Source organism: Maylandia zebra, linkage group LG22, assembly GCF_041146795.1.
Source record: "Maylandia zebra isolate NMK-2024a linkage group LG22, Mzebra_GT3a, whole genome shotgun sequence".
Lineage (NCBI taxonomy): Eukaryota > Metazoa > Chordata > Actinopteri > Cichliformes > Cichlidae > Maylandia > Maylandia zebra.
The window spans coordinates 26778889-26793224 of record NC_135187.1 but is presented as its reverse complement, the minus strand read 5'-3'; the positions used below and the strand labels follow the sequence as shown (position 1 = coordinate 26793224).

At 40.8% G+C, this 14336-nt stretch overlaps 1 long non-coding RNA gene and 1 other non-coding gene across 2 annotated transcripts; one reads left to right on the top strand and one right to left on the bottom strand.

Annotated features, from left to right (window-relative positions):
* The first annotated feature begins 1058 nt into the window (after positions 1–1058).
* On the top strand, positions 1059–4998 carry LOC143414653 (uncharacterized). The gene is made up of 3 exons (XR_013095310.1): positions 1059–1290; positions 2416–2550; positions 3831–4998. It is a non-coding gene; the product is annotated as an uncharacterized LOC143414653 (long non-coding RNA).
* A 6708-nt stretch (positions 4999–11706) lies between these two features.
* LOC101480732 (uncharacterized) lies at positions 11707–14269 on the bottom strand. The gene is made up of 2 exons (XR_013095176.1): positions 14017–14269; positions 11707–12417 (listed from the first exon to the last, which is right to left on the bottom strand). It is a non-coding gene; the product is annotated as an uncharacterized LOC101480732 (transcript).
* Between the last annotated feature and the right edge of the window lie 67 nt (positions 14270–14336).

Sequence of the window (14336 nt, the reverse complement as noted above, 5' to 3'; positions counted from 1 at the left end):
TCTGAGAGGTCTGGATTTCTTATAATGTTCCCAATGATGCTGCATGATGTTCACACTATATGAATGTTAAAACTGCACCTTCATTCAAAGCAGTGTTGGGGGGGGGGGGTATTTAATTTTATTTAGGGCAGCTAATGAGACAGATTTCAGGTCTAAAAGCTTCAGATGGGAGTATAAACGTCATAGCTGTGCAGATGTCCCATCTGAAAAAGAAGAAGGATGTGCCAGACCAGTGGCTGGTCAGAGGATCCCTGGGACTTGATTCAATGCCTTCAAAGTGCCTTTTAAACAGTCTGTGACCTGGAGAGTCAGGACCTTCATGACTAGGTACTACAAACTGATCGACATCCTGCAGTCCTACTTTTACATCAAGATCTTCATCAAAGACCACCATGTTCCCTCTGATGCCTCCATCCTGAGCTTCAAATGGGAAGCGATGCACTTCCTGAATGAGAGCCAGGACAATGACAAGCTGATTTAAGTCCACTGCACCTATGGCGTGAACCACATTGGGTACCTGGTCTGTAGGTACCTAATTGACGTGGATGGGCTGGATCCACCAGCAGAGCTGGAGCTCTTTAACTCCTCCGGCAGAGGTCATTGCTTCAAGAGGCAGAACTGCCTGAATGACCTGCAGAGCTCCACCAAGAGGAGCAAATAAGGCATGGAGGACCCTAAAGAGTTCAAAAGCAGTGGGCTCCAACAGGTGTCTGCTCACCTTTCAGTTATTTATGATGATGAGTGAATGAACAGCGTTCCTCCGAGGTCCTGCTGAAAATCTCCAGTCGCGAATCTTATCCAATTCTTTCTCTTTTCCCAGCCTGCCTCAAGCAGCAAAATAATTCATGCTCTCGAGTTAGAAAGCCACAGTCTGCAGTAGTTTGCTGTAACCAACTTTTGGAAGAGAGATGCCCCTAACTTAGAGGTACACATATTTATAAAAGAGATGTGCTTCTACCCGATTGGTCAAAAACCATTGAGAAGGGCCGTGGTTTAGATTTTAGACCCCCTTAATGGCTCTCTTCTTCTCCTCCATCAAGTGCAGCTTCACCTACACTGTAAAAAAAATCCGTAAAAATACAGTACAATCTACTGTATAAACGTGAAGGAATTTTCCGTATTAGTCATTTACAGGTATTTTTCTGTATTTCTCAACTACTGCAATGCATTGTGGGAAAAAGAACCTGAAAAGGAGGGAAAAGTAAGCGCAAGAGCAGCCATTAGGCTTCTTTCAGGCTTCATCTGGATTTTGGATTCTGAAGTTGGAGAAACTGCCTTCAAATTTCTGTGGTAAGTATTAAAACTCATGTTTCGTTTTATTAAAATAATGTTTTTCAAAAGACTCCGTGTTTTTATTTAGAAAGAATTGTTAATTTATTTGTTAACTGGTTTCGGCTGTCTCCAGACAAGTCAGGAATATTTTGCTGACTCATTTTTTAAAATAATTGTTATTTAGGTTTAACATGACTTAAGCTTTATTTTAATTAATGTTAAAATAATTTTTACTGTGATACCACCAGTTTTGCCCTTCAGTGGCTGAACCAGTTTTCATAAATATTATAGTTAGCTGTCTGTGTCTCTCAGGGTATTACACAGCTGTGACTGCTAACTAGCTAATTAGCGAAAGTCAGCGATGTGGCTAACTGGGAAAGTGAGAACTTCATGGTTCTAGAAATTATTCTAGGACTCTAATAAGTACTGTATCAATACCTGTGTTTTACAGTTGGCTCTACTGTACACTTTAAAGGGTTTCAGGCAAAGTTACACTAACCCTAGTTTAAGCCTCAGACCTTCCTGGCTGACGCTAGCAAATGCTAATGTTAGCCTCTGATTTGGGCTGCTAAAGTAAAGACTTTTAGCTAGCTGACCAGCATAGATTATTTCGGTGGTTAACAGACTGTAGTGGTAAAATTATTGAAAGTATAGTTTCACCTCAGCACATTTACAATTACAGTATGTCTATTTTGTAGCACATAGAAATGTTTAGTTAATATTTACAGACAGACACATTTTCCCTGTAACTGTGTTTTTACTCCAACATTTGTTGAAAATGTAATTTATGAAATGCTGAGCAGCATTTCTTGTATGTGGAATATTTTTGTCACCCCACTGTGCTAATGTGATTAAATACTAAAAATTATTACTAAAAAAATTCAATAATAAATCAATAATAACTATTTCTTGATTGAACTATAATGTAAGCGCAGTGCTGGTGTGCAGGGGCTCTATATGCCTTGTCTATATCAAGCTTTTAGCCAAATATAAGCAGAGATATTTGTATCTTTCTTAAAAATCCAGATCCTTACAGATTATTTGAGAAATGGATCAACAGCTATCACTACTTGAAGCACTTTAAGTCCTGCAGTGGAAAAATATCCCTTATTTCACCTTTGATCACACACTTTGGTTTTCCAGTGCAGAGCAATGGCCAAGAAAAGGAAAGACTTCCCCGAGTGAAAAAAAAGATGAAGATACAAGCTGGTGATGATCCAGAGCAGCTGGTCTCAGGAAATGAAGAAAAACCCTGATCACCTTCTCTACAAACACAAGGTGAGTTTAATGTTGTGGTTGATTTAGTTTTTCAAGGTATGTATGTTACTTTAATTATAAACTGCTTTTGTTGCAACAGAATGGTGTTATGTGTATGCAACTCTACGTGAATTATAATCCTTTGTAGGGCTGCGTGATATGACCAAAGTCTCATATCCCAATATAAGACGTATCTCTCCTGATAACGATATATATCACAAAATAGTGCATTTTCTGTCAATTCTGTGATTCTCGGGCAACTCGACTTATGTGAAGTGTTTTCAGTTGGGCGTCGTGTACCTGGAGTCGAGTGTTTTGACCGATGCATGAAACTATACATTTTTAGACATGAGTTTAAATGGCCGCCATTTTCTTTCTGAGTATTTATTAGACGGCGTGCTGCAAGGAAAAGCCTGTTCTAACGTTTGAGTCTAAGGATTATTTTGAGCACCTGACGACTCTTTTTTGCTTTTCATTCGTAAACTCTCTCGAAACTCTTTCATGTGATTCTTGTGTAGGTGGTTAAAGAGGTTTGTCGTGTTCGAGTGGTGGTGGGGACCAGTTTGTGGCATAATTTGCATAGTACAGTTTTCTGGGGCGTGTCAGACTTTTCATAACCAAACCATGTCCATGCTACAGAGGTAGCCCCTCATTTAACAATAAGGTCCTCGATTTCTTTTGACTGGTCCTTCTGGTTCTGCCTCATCCTTGCTGGCCATGCTGGTATTCTCTGTGCCTTCATCTGCGTGGTGACTGTAAGCGCCATTTATAGTTACTTGATGTTTTTATTTGAGGTCATTTGTTTGATGCATATTCTGAAATTTTATGTTTGAGAATAATGTATATCATTTCAGTTTAGTTTGAAAAGTCTCAACAGAAACTTGAGCTTTATTGTGAAAGGTTTATGTGGAAAATAAACAAGCAGACGGCGGAGCCACACGATGGTTTTATCCTCATTGTTGGTAACGAAAGTACGCGTAAAAACAGTCACTTGTCCGTCCATAGTGTGGTTATTTTAAGTATAAGAGAAGGAGAGAACTTTAAGAAATAATATAGCAACTACAGTGACCATCAAAACCATGAAAAAAATATTGCCGTAAACAGTTTATTTTGCAACACCACAAAACAAAGAATAGTGTATAATATGAAACGATAGACATTTTTATATCGTAATCTCATATATATCGTCATATCGCACAGCCCTAATCCTTTTTTTGTTTATGTTGTTTATGCTCTAGGTAAAAAATTTTTATAAAAATACAAACTTTTTAAAAATGTCTTGTTTCTCTTTTTTTCCTCAGAATAAATTGCGACTAGTCTCAATGGCTGACACGGAGGAGCAACACAGCGACACGTTAACTCCGACTGCTGCAGTTCCTGTATGAACTGAGCAACTCTTAAAATCCCAGGAAAAGCTGAGTGTATTTTACTTAAAGCTCAGATGGACCTTGATGTACTAACATGCAGGCTGCATTCAGGACTTTGTCACACTGTTATATGAAGAGCGGTAACAAGACTTTGTAGTAATTTGTCTTACTATTGTCTTATTTGTTGTGATTTAGGGTCTGTGCGCACAAGCAGAGGTTTTTGTTTGTAACTGTAACCTCGTTTTCAGAGCCTTGTCTAACATTTAATGGTCATGAAATATGTCAGACTTTTTCCTCTACTTAACCAGCTTAGAGAATTTGAACACCGTGGAGAAAAAGGTGTGCATTAAGGATTTTGAACTATGATGTTTAAGTGTTGTCACTGCTGAGGATTCGTGGACACAGATCCTTATTCACTATGCTGCTGTTTACAGTTTAACTTTTCATCAGAACAAGCACTTCTAATTATACTTTGCTCCTCACTGACAAAACAAGTCCCGTAAATACACTTTTATCTTTAAGTTTGGGACAGTAATCTGTCTTAATTTATTATGTGTTGTAGTTATCATATGGGGAAAAGTCCTGTGGTTATCCATCAGTCCTGTTCGAATAAACCCAAAGTTCAGGAACATCTTCTTTAGATCTGTTCAGTTGTATTCATGTGGCACCACTTAAACAGTCAACAAATTTTGACTCAAGTATGTTATATTGTAAGGTAAAGAGCCCAAAGAGTTAATCTCAGACAAATGTTCACACAAATGTGAATTACATTCACTTTATTAATGAAGTGAATGCAATTCAGTAATCAAAGGTGTTTGGCTATAACTGACTACATGTGTATACTGTATCATAAGTGGACAGAGATGGATGTAAACCACACCTTAACCATTTGGCTGAGGCAAAACTACCACAAGGCAGTGATTCTAACTAAAAGGTACTCTGGATATTATTAAATGTGAACATGTCGTTAAATATGACATTTTTTGTTTGTCAGGTGTCCTGTTTGAAGAAAACACTTGGTAGCCACTTGAATGAATGTAAATAAACACATTTACATGAGGGCAACCTGATTTCAAGGAAATAAAAATGCTCAAATTTGAAAGCTTGTGAGTCATTTTGTTCATGTATCAGCTGTTTAGTAGTTTTATGACAAGATGGATGCTGTCATTATATTTAAGTATAGTGTTTGAGTTAAGGAGAATAAAAGAATATTTAACATTAATTGTACCAATGTTGTTGTGTACGAAGCACAAATTAATTTAAGTTTTAATTTATGAATTTTTGAGTACATGGTGTACTAGGTTGTAATTGCATAGAAATGTACGTTTAAGGATATAAAGAACTATATTTAATGAGTTACAGTGAAAAGAAGTGCTTGGAAATAGTAATATAAACAGAAATTTCAATTTTTCTATTAACGGAAAATATCAGTTAATGATACAGAAAATATACTGTGAATAAACGGAATTTTCTGTTTTATAGCTGAAGGAAATGTCCGTAAATAGTACAGAGAGTATACTGTAAATCTACAGAATTTTCCGTTTTATCATTTACAGAAAGGTCTGTCAAACCTCCGTAAAAAAACAGAAAATGTACTGGCAGAAAATTACCAGGACAATTTCTGTTTTTCTACGGAATATTTTTTTACAGTGTAGGGATGGACACCCCCCCCCCCACACACACACACACACAGTCCTGCCTTCCCTAACCTGTTACACAGTTTCATGACCCTAAGCCAGCATCTATCTGTGAGAGCTTGTTTCTTGACCTTGCTCTAGTTCACTCCCGCATTCCTGCACACAGCTTTTTTTTCTCCTTTTTTTTTGTCAAAAGTATAATCATGGTTTTTATTTATCAAAGTTGATTCATCCCGATCACTTTCAGCTTTGTCTTTTAATTTTTGGACTCTCTAGAGGAGCTTTAAAAGGAGGCTCTCATCTGAAACAAGAATTTTCTTCTTTGCTGCCCCTCTCAAAGGCTTGTGTTTATTATCCATTTTACATCCTCTGATCCAAGAGTAGGAGAAACTGTGGTAAACTAAACTGTTCAGGGCAGACTGAAAATTTGGCTCACACACTGACCTCGTTATTGGGACTGTGCTCATGTTTGATATCAACATCCCTTATTTGCCCTCACCCAGAGGTGGGTAATGGCAAATAAGGAGAACCAGAACTGGTCCACTTTAATACGTCTATCATCAAGGTCATGTGATGTGACCAAAAGCTCCAGAACAGCAGCAGTTTTTTGACTACTGAAAACAAACCCTTGCTGACTTTCTGACACCTACAGGAGAAACTAATGCACAATGATCAAAAGCAGCATGAATAAAATAGAGTTCAGCTTAACAAAATGGAAAACATCAAAAAAATCCCTACCCCTTATTGGAGTTAAAGCCATCACAGCCATTTTTAATCTATCTGGTGAAAATAATGATATAGTATTCCTCCAACACTGTTTTTTCTAGTCACAGAATTTACGATTACCTTTGACAGTAAATGTTTTGTAACTGGTAGTCTGGGATTTTATTACTCTTCCTGTTAAAAGAAAAATTGTACTTTGAGAAAAGAGAAGGTGTGGAAACTATCAAAGTTCAAACCAGATCTGTCCCTTCCTTTATTACCTCCAAATGAAAGAAGTTTAAATTTAAGCCAACAATATTTATCTGTGTGCTGATTTTTTGACATTGAAGCTGAACAGTTAAGTCTGCACTTTTAACGAAGGGCTTCTTTACATACTTCAGGGCTTGTTAGAGGCTTAGAGAGCCTTATTGTCATTTATTGTCATTGTGCAGTTTCTTGCACAGCGAAATTGGGTAGCTGAACCACAAAGGTGCTAAAGTAAGAAGAGAAACCAATATACAACGAAGGCGGAAAATAAATAAATAATTAAATAAATAGAATAAAATAAAAAACAGTGTATATGTATACATATGTGAGTGGAACTATATACATGGTGTATGTGTAGGAAACATTGAAACAGACTGGGACCAAAATAATTGCACATGAGCCAAAAATATTGCACAGAACATAGAAAGACTGAGATATTGCACATAGATGATCAGCAGCAGTGTCAGGGTGGATGTGTTGGGGAAGTCTTTACACACTCTTAGTTTGCATTAAGAGTTCTGACAGCCCACAGGAAGAAGCTGTTCTTTAGTCTGTTGGTTTTGCACCTGATGGTTCTGAGCCTTTTTCCAGAGGGCAGGATGTTGAAGAGGTAGTGGTTAGGATGGAGGTGGTCCTTTATAATTGCCCTGGCTCTGGAGAGACATCTTGAGCTGGCAATTAAGTCCAGGGAGGGGAGTGGACAGCTGATCACCTTCTCTGCAGTTCTGATGACCCTCTGTAGTCTCTTCTTGTCAGCTGTTGTGCAACCAGCGTACCACACAGGGATGGCGTGCACCAGCACACTCTCGGTAGTGGCACGGTAGAAGGACTCTAGGAGTTCAGTCTGCAGCCTGTTCAATCTCAGAACCCTCAAGAAATGGAGGCGCTGCTGGGCTTTCTTTACTAGGGCTGATGTGTTTGTGGACCAGGATAGGTCCTCGGATATGTGGGTGCCGAGGAACTTAGAGGACACCCTCTCCACATTGTTCAGGGCCCTATTTCAGGAAGCCGGTTTAGTGCAAACTCTGAGTAAGTATACCCTGAGTTAACGAAAACTCTGGGTTTTCGGTTTCACAAAGCGAGTTCTGATGAAGCCTGAGTGAGTTACTATGACGACACACTCCGTGAAGCTAACCTGCCCCCTAGCAGGTTTACTACAACTAACCCTGACTGTCTCCGCCTCTTTGTCGGAAACCTGACAGTAGGAAGTGTCGGACATGGCGTGCCCCTACCTCGAAGAGCCAGTAGATCTTGAAGCCCAAATTCTCCGCAGAGCTCTCCGCCGGGAGAGAGTGATCAGAGCGCGTTTGGACATTTTATCATTCCCTGATGATTTTCTGTGCGAACGTTACCGTTTCTCAGCACAATCTATAATTTATTTGAATAACATCCTCAGGCCTAATATTGCTCATGTGACACATCGCGGACATGCTCTCAGTTCTGTACATATTCTTTGTACTGCACTCCGTTTTTTTGCAAACGGGAGCTTTCTGTACAATATTGGTGACGCTGAGCACGTTTCCAAGGCTACCGTCTGTCGGGCAGTCAGGAATGTTACAGTTGCACTGAAACGTCTCCTGCACTCGTTTGTGGTGTTCCCCGGTCATAGACCCACAAGATTTATCAAAGAGGGATGCCACAAAATTGCAGGTATCAGGATGACCAAAACTTAATTCATGATGTGGTGATACTTGAACTACTACTTAAATGGTACATTAATTTCCAGGGTTCCCAGGCGTGATTGGCTGTATAGATGGCACTCACATTCCAATCATTGCACCCTCAGTAAATGAAGGAGACTATGTGAACAGGAAGTCTTTCTACAGCATCAATGTACAGGTACATAGTTCCCTGTAGCATTTCACACTAACAAGTGATGGCATCATAGTAATGGATGCTAATTTGTGTTCTTTTGCACTGTGTAGATCATATGTGATGCTGCCAACATCATCACAAATGTGGAAGCCAAGTGGCCAGGCTCTGTACATGACTCACGAATCTTCCGGGAATGTACACTGAGCACCAAATTTGGACATGGTGGGTCGAAGTTACTGTGAAATATACAGAGACCAATTGCCACAGGGACGTTTGCACTGACATGTATTCTTCTGTCCTAGGAGAGTTCACTGGCTACTTGCTTGGTGATAGGGGTTACCCATGTTTATCCTATTTGCTCACCCCTTACCCTGACCCTGAACCGGGCCCACAGCAGCGTTATAATCTGGCCCATTGCAGGACACGGGCCAGAGTTGAAATGACCATTGGAATGCTCAAGGCCCGGTTCCAGTGCCTGCAAAGACTCCGGGTCGCCCCAGAAAGGGCATGTGACATTATTGTGGCATGTGTGATTCTTCACAACATTGCCACGATTAGAGGTGAACACTGTCCAGCTGAACCAGACATCAGCAGTGATCCACACGATGAACATCCTGACCCACCCACGAACGTACAGGATGGAAGAGCAGTCAGAGACACCATATGCCACAACCATTTCCTGTGACCCGTCACCTCAACATGTTACAAGACAAATACACAGATTCTGTGGTCAACTGGCTTTATTGGTCGCCCTGTATGTCCTGTACACAAAGTATAAATGCGTATATTAGTATGTTGTACAAACACTGACATGATTCGTCCATCTCTGATCACTCCACCCACCCTTAACTGTTGTTCCAGCAGTACAATCTCCAACTTGGACTTCTGGATCTGCAGCTTGAGGTGTACCATTTCCATGTCGCACTTCTATATTTTCCTGACCAGATATGTCTTGTACAGCTTCACAGGGAGCTATTGCAACACAGGACATAGCATTGGCATCCATAGTACATGCCTACTTAGGTTGGTTGTAAATCAGTGCTGAACATCCTACTGTGGACAGGTTTGTTGTAGGAGTGGCTGGACCCTCTTCCTCTTCATTTCCAGCATCACTCTGCCAGGGACATAGTAAGTCCATGGTGTTATCATAGTACCAAATTGTAGTCAGTTGTTATATTTTCCACTGTACGCTGTAAACCTCATGGTGTGTCTCTGTTGCGTCCTCCTCTGTAACAGCTGTCACTGTTTCGTCATCATATGCCTGTGGTGGAGACATTTAACAACATTGCTGTTCTACTGTTGACACATGTAGTCTGTGGAGTATTACGAGTACTCACAACTGCATGTTGGTCTGGCTCAACAGGGGGCTGCACCAGATGCAGTACACCATCACCATCAACTGGAAGAATATGGGGTTCATACAGGTCACTCATGACTTATGTGGGCGCAACTGGCAATTACCAGACATACCAATCACCATACACCTCATTGTCAGTATGCTCTCAGAGACAACCGACACTGAGGGAAGGCAAAATCAGTAGGTGTTAAGGTGGAAACGCTTTTATGAGTTTTATGTTGCATTACAGTATATGTTCATATGTTACTCTTAATAGGAAAAGAACAAAATGTACTACTCGCTCAGGAAGTTCACCCTGTGAGAGATTAACACACACACACACACATGCAAAATTAAAGGACACTGCTATGCTATAAATAAAGACGAACTACTGCAGCTCGGTGTGAGTGAGTCTCTCCCTGAGCCCTCACCCGTGCAGCACGTTAACAGTCTCCAAGTGTCTCAGTGTTGTTTATTCACCTGACTGTTTGATAACTGTAAATCTCTGACAGTAGGACAATGACTTCACTACGACATAGTTCATTTTGGTCAAGGTGACTGTGAAGAATGGATGTATACACATCATGTATTGTTTTGGATTTACCTCTTATGTAGGCACTTGTGCCCTGTGGGGTTATTGACTCAGAGGATGTCCCCGCAGAGATGCCTTCAGCCACAGGGCGCCCACTGTTTTGGCTGAGGGCCAACTGCTCAGCCTCTGTGAGTGGTGGTGGTGGAGGACCCCCACCTGTTTTTCGGGCCTCCGCTTTTTTTCTGTTGGCTGTGACGGCACACATTTGAGCATACAGAGTAAGCAAATGTGTACTTGTAATGTGCTCAGATAATTTCAATGAGTGCTTACAGGCGGTAAGTTAATGTAGCCTCTAACTGCAATTGATTTACATCGGACAAACAGACCAAGCACTATGGCTCATAATACAATTACACCTTACCTGTTTGGACTATATTTTTATATTTCATTTTTACTTGCTGCCAGGAACGTTTGGGGCCTGTTGGGTTGCACCTGCGCTCACATCACATCACAAAATAACATGTATGACATAAAAAATGGAATAACATATACTAAGATAACGTGTTAAATGGGTGGAGATCCCTAGATCAATGTTTAAATTAACACTCACGCATTGACTCTGTCAGCTATGTTTTGCCATGCATGCTCCCTTTCTTTTGCAGCTGCGGCTGTGTTACTTTTTTTCTGCAAGATGTGCATGCTGTCGGCATATGCTGCCATCAGGGCCTCGGCCTCAAGCGCTGTGAAATACGTCGACCGCACCTTCTTTCCCTCCGTCTCCATGGTGACTCGCGTAATCTGTGCTCCACTAATCAGGGCTTTATGTATCCTCGTGCGCGCGTTTAACTTGGGGTTAAAGCAACTCCGCATTGATTGAACTAATTGTTATCAGCCTTTCTGAAACCGAATATTCCGAGTTGGACAGTTCGGGGTTACTCAACCCTGAGTATCGTTTTTCACTCTGAGTTTTCTAAACCGGCTTCCTGAAACAGGGCCCTGGTGTTTGTTCTATGTTTGCAGAAATATCAAAGAGACCACCTATAACAACATTTTGGAAGGAAAGCACCATGTCGGTCTTTAAGCCTAGATCTTTGCAGACTCTGGTTCTAACCAGATTTAAAGGAATTTGTTAGAATATGATATGGATGTTTGGGTTTTCATACTGAAAAAAATCAGGAGTGTTTGTAGAAACATTTTGATTATTGTTCAATTCTGGTTGTTGAATTAGAGGAAAAGGAAATGTTTATTTTTTTTCATAAGTACCAGCAGTCCATTTGGAATGAGCCCCAGTAATGTCATTTAGATTCAATTTAGACACTTTTTGGTGGGTTTTTGTAATTTATCATTATCCTTTGCTGCTTGGATCATTTCATGTACACATTCGCCAAATAAGGCTTGTGTACTCCAAGACTATTAAATTCCTCCACAGGAAGAGGAAATATTTCTCCCTGCTGAGAATTGTCACAATAAAAGCATAGAACAGTCTTTAGTAATCTTGTTCAGACACACAGGAAACTAAAGTGTAATTCAAACATTTTATTAAAACAGCTTAAAACCAGCAGCAGTTTCAGATCTGCTCCACCTATCAGATGAGTGTGGTTGTATGTGACATCACTTGGGGGTAGTCCTTTGGATTGCAGGACTTAGAGCTTTTAGAGTAGCTTCAGGTCTCTGGAGTGCCTTAATGACCTGCAGACCCAGAGTCCTCATTGGATGCAGGGATGCAGTCCTAGCACGCCTGCTAGGACTGGGACCAGGACCAAGGTCTGCTGGGTCAGATACAGTGTGGGGGTCTCCTCTGTTCCGATGAAACAGGGACTCCCGTCGCCGTGTGCAGGGGCTCACAGCCAACACATTGCGGAAACCGTAGGGCGTGGTCACCTTCGGCACGTGACACAGCGACATAGCTGCACGTGTGGTCAGGTCCATGTCTACGTCCGCAGATACTGCAGCGGCATTGTGAGGGTGAATGACTGGTAGGGGTGTGTGGAATCTGGGAGAGGATGCAGGGCTAGGTGGGTTCTCAGGGGGGCGCTCACTATCACCACCATGATGAGAAAGTAGTCTGGTCCGCTCCGGGGACACCGGATAAGGCCGCGGCGTGCAGGGTAGGAGAAAGAAACTCGGGATCTTCTCCGGGGTTAGAACCAGAGTCTGCAAAGATCTAGGCTTAAAGGCCGACATGGTGCTTTCCTTCCAAAATGTTGTTTATAGGTGGTCTCTTTGATATTTCTGCAAACATAACAAACACCTGAACATGATTGTGATTATCACATGTCCTTCCTGAGGCTGTGGGACAGGAAACATTAAACTGGATGCATGCATGCATTAAAGTTTCAGCTCTAATGTGCAGCCATCACCTTAGAAACAAATGGCAGCCCTGAACATGCTTAGATAAAATCATTCACAGCAATTCAGGTATTCCATTTTACCACTCTGGGGCATTTCCACTATCTATCTATCTATATTATTTTGAAGTACAATTTAATCTCTATTTTGCATAACAGTGGTGACATCACATATTAAATGACTGGCTTTTAACACTTCATGGTTTGGGAAAATAACCATTTAATAATTTTCTCCCTTCAAGCTCATCCCATCATCCATTCACACCATTTGAGAAAATTCTAATCCTGTGAGAGGTTTAAAAGTTTCAACCCTATTAAATAAAATCACTATCAATTTTAGAAAAATGCATACTCAGAGCTGCAAACATTAATTTCTTGCAGCAATTTTTAAGTGTTCATTCACATGGACGTCTTGCTGACCTTACATGTTTGGTGTACAAAATATTGATTTATGCATGCAGTGGAAAAAAGGATTCACGCTTCATGCGATTCACATGAAGATCAGAAAATAATTTAACATGTTTATCAGCCATATGATCAATTTTATGATACAAAGCAGAAAAGTAGAGCCCAGCTTAACAGAGTTGATAACTGCTTTCACAATACTGTTATTTTCACCTGTGGTTTGGGTTTGTTTAAGCTGCCAGCGCAAAGCAAAGCTGGCTGTGTTAAACTTTGTAGTCACAACCTTCTGATGAACATGTTACTGGGAAAAATCTTAATTCTTGGTCAGAACCATTTCATCTACAGCAGTTGTGTCCAACTCGAGTCCTTGAGAGCTACTGTTCTGCAGCTTTTAGATGCATCCCTACTCTAACACAGCTGAATCAAATGGTTGGATTACCTCCTCAGCATGTCATCAAGTTTGGCAAAGGCCTGATGCCATTCATTTGATTCAGGTGTGTCAGAACAGGGATTGTCTAAAAGTTGCAGGACAGTAGTTCTCGAGGACTCGAGTTGGACACCCCGATCTACAGCAATTCTGAAGCTGCAGGGACGCTGAGAAAAAGAAAAAGGGCAGATGTCTTGGCAAGCATCTCTCAATCTTTGGAACCACTGAACTGGACCTGACTGGGTTCACTCACCAAGGACTAAGCACACAAAGTTCATGAAAGCAATTAAACTTTGATTACAAATCATGTGCATTTCCTAGAGTGACTGAGAAGGTTTTAGAGGCACTGAAGGACTAGAATTTAGTTAGCTTTGTGCACCAAGTGTCTCAAACCGTTTATTTGTGTGATAAGTTAAACCTGTGTGATAAGTTGAGCGTGTGCTCAACTTATCAGGAACAGGAACTATTTAGAGGCTGTACTTCACAAAACGTGGGTGTGGAAGTCCTGCAGTCAAACATTTGAAAGCCTTGTAAACACTAAAGAGGTTTGAAGACTCTATATACACATAATGTAGCTGAAGTCAAAGTTGTCACTTAGCAGAAACAGTCACATCAGAAGATCTCTGTATTACTCTGCCTGTTGCTGCTCACCTCATGGACAATATAACATTCAGGTGGGGGCAGCACGTCCTCACATCCACACCTTCAGGCTTCCAGAACAACCTGATAGTTTGTCTGCACACGCTCAACTTATCACACAGGGTTCACTCTCAGGTGTATTTGAGCAGCAGCCAATGACACCACACACCTGTTAAAGGTGTAGTCCACCTTAATTACAGTGGAATCATCTGATTTACGTGGCTCTCAATTTATTTTATTTCTACTTTGTTTTCTTTTGGATGTCTGATGCTTTTAAAAAGACATTTTATTTTGTATCTTTTCTTTCTCACATTTTAGGAACCTTTACATGT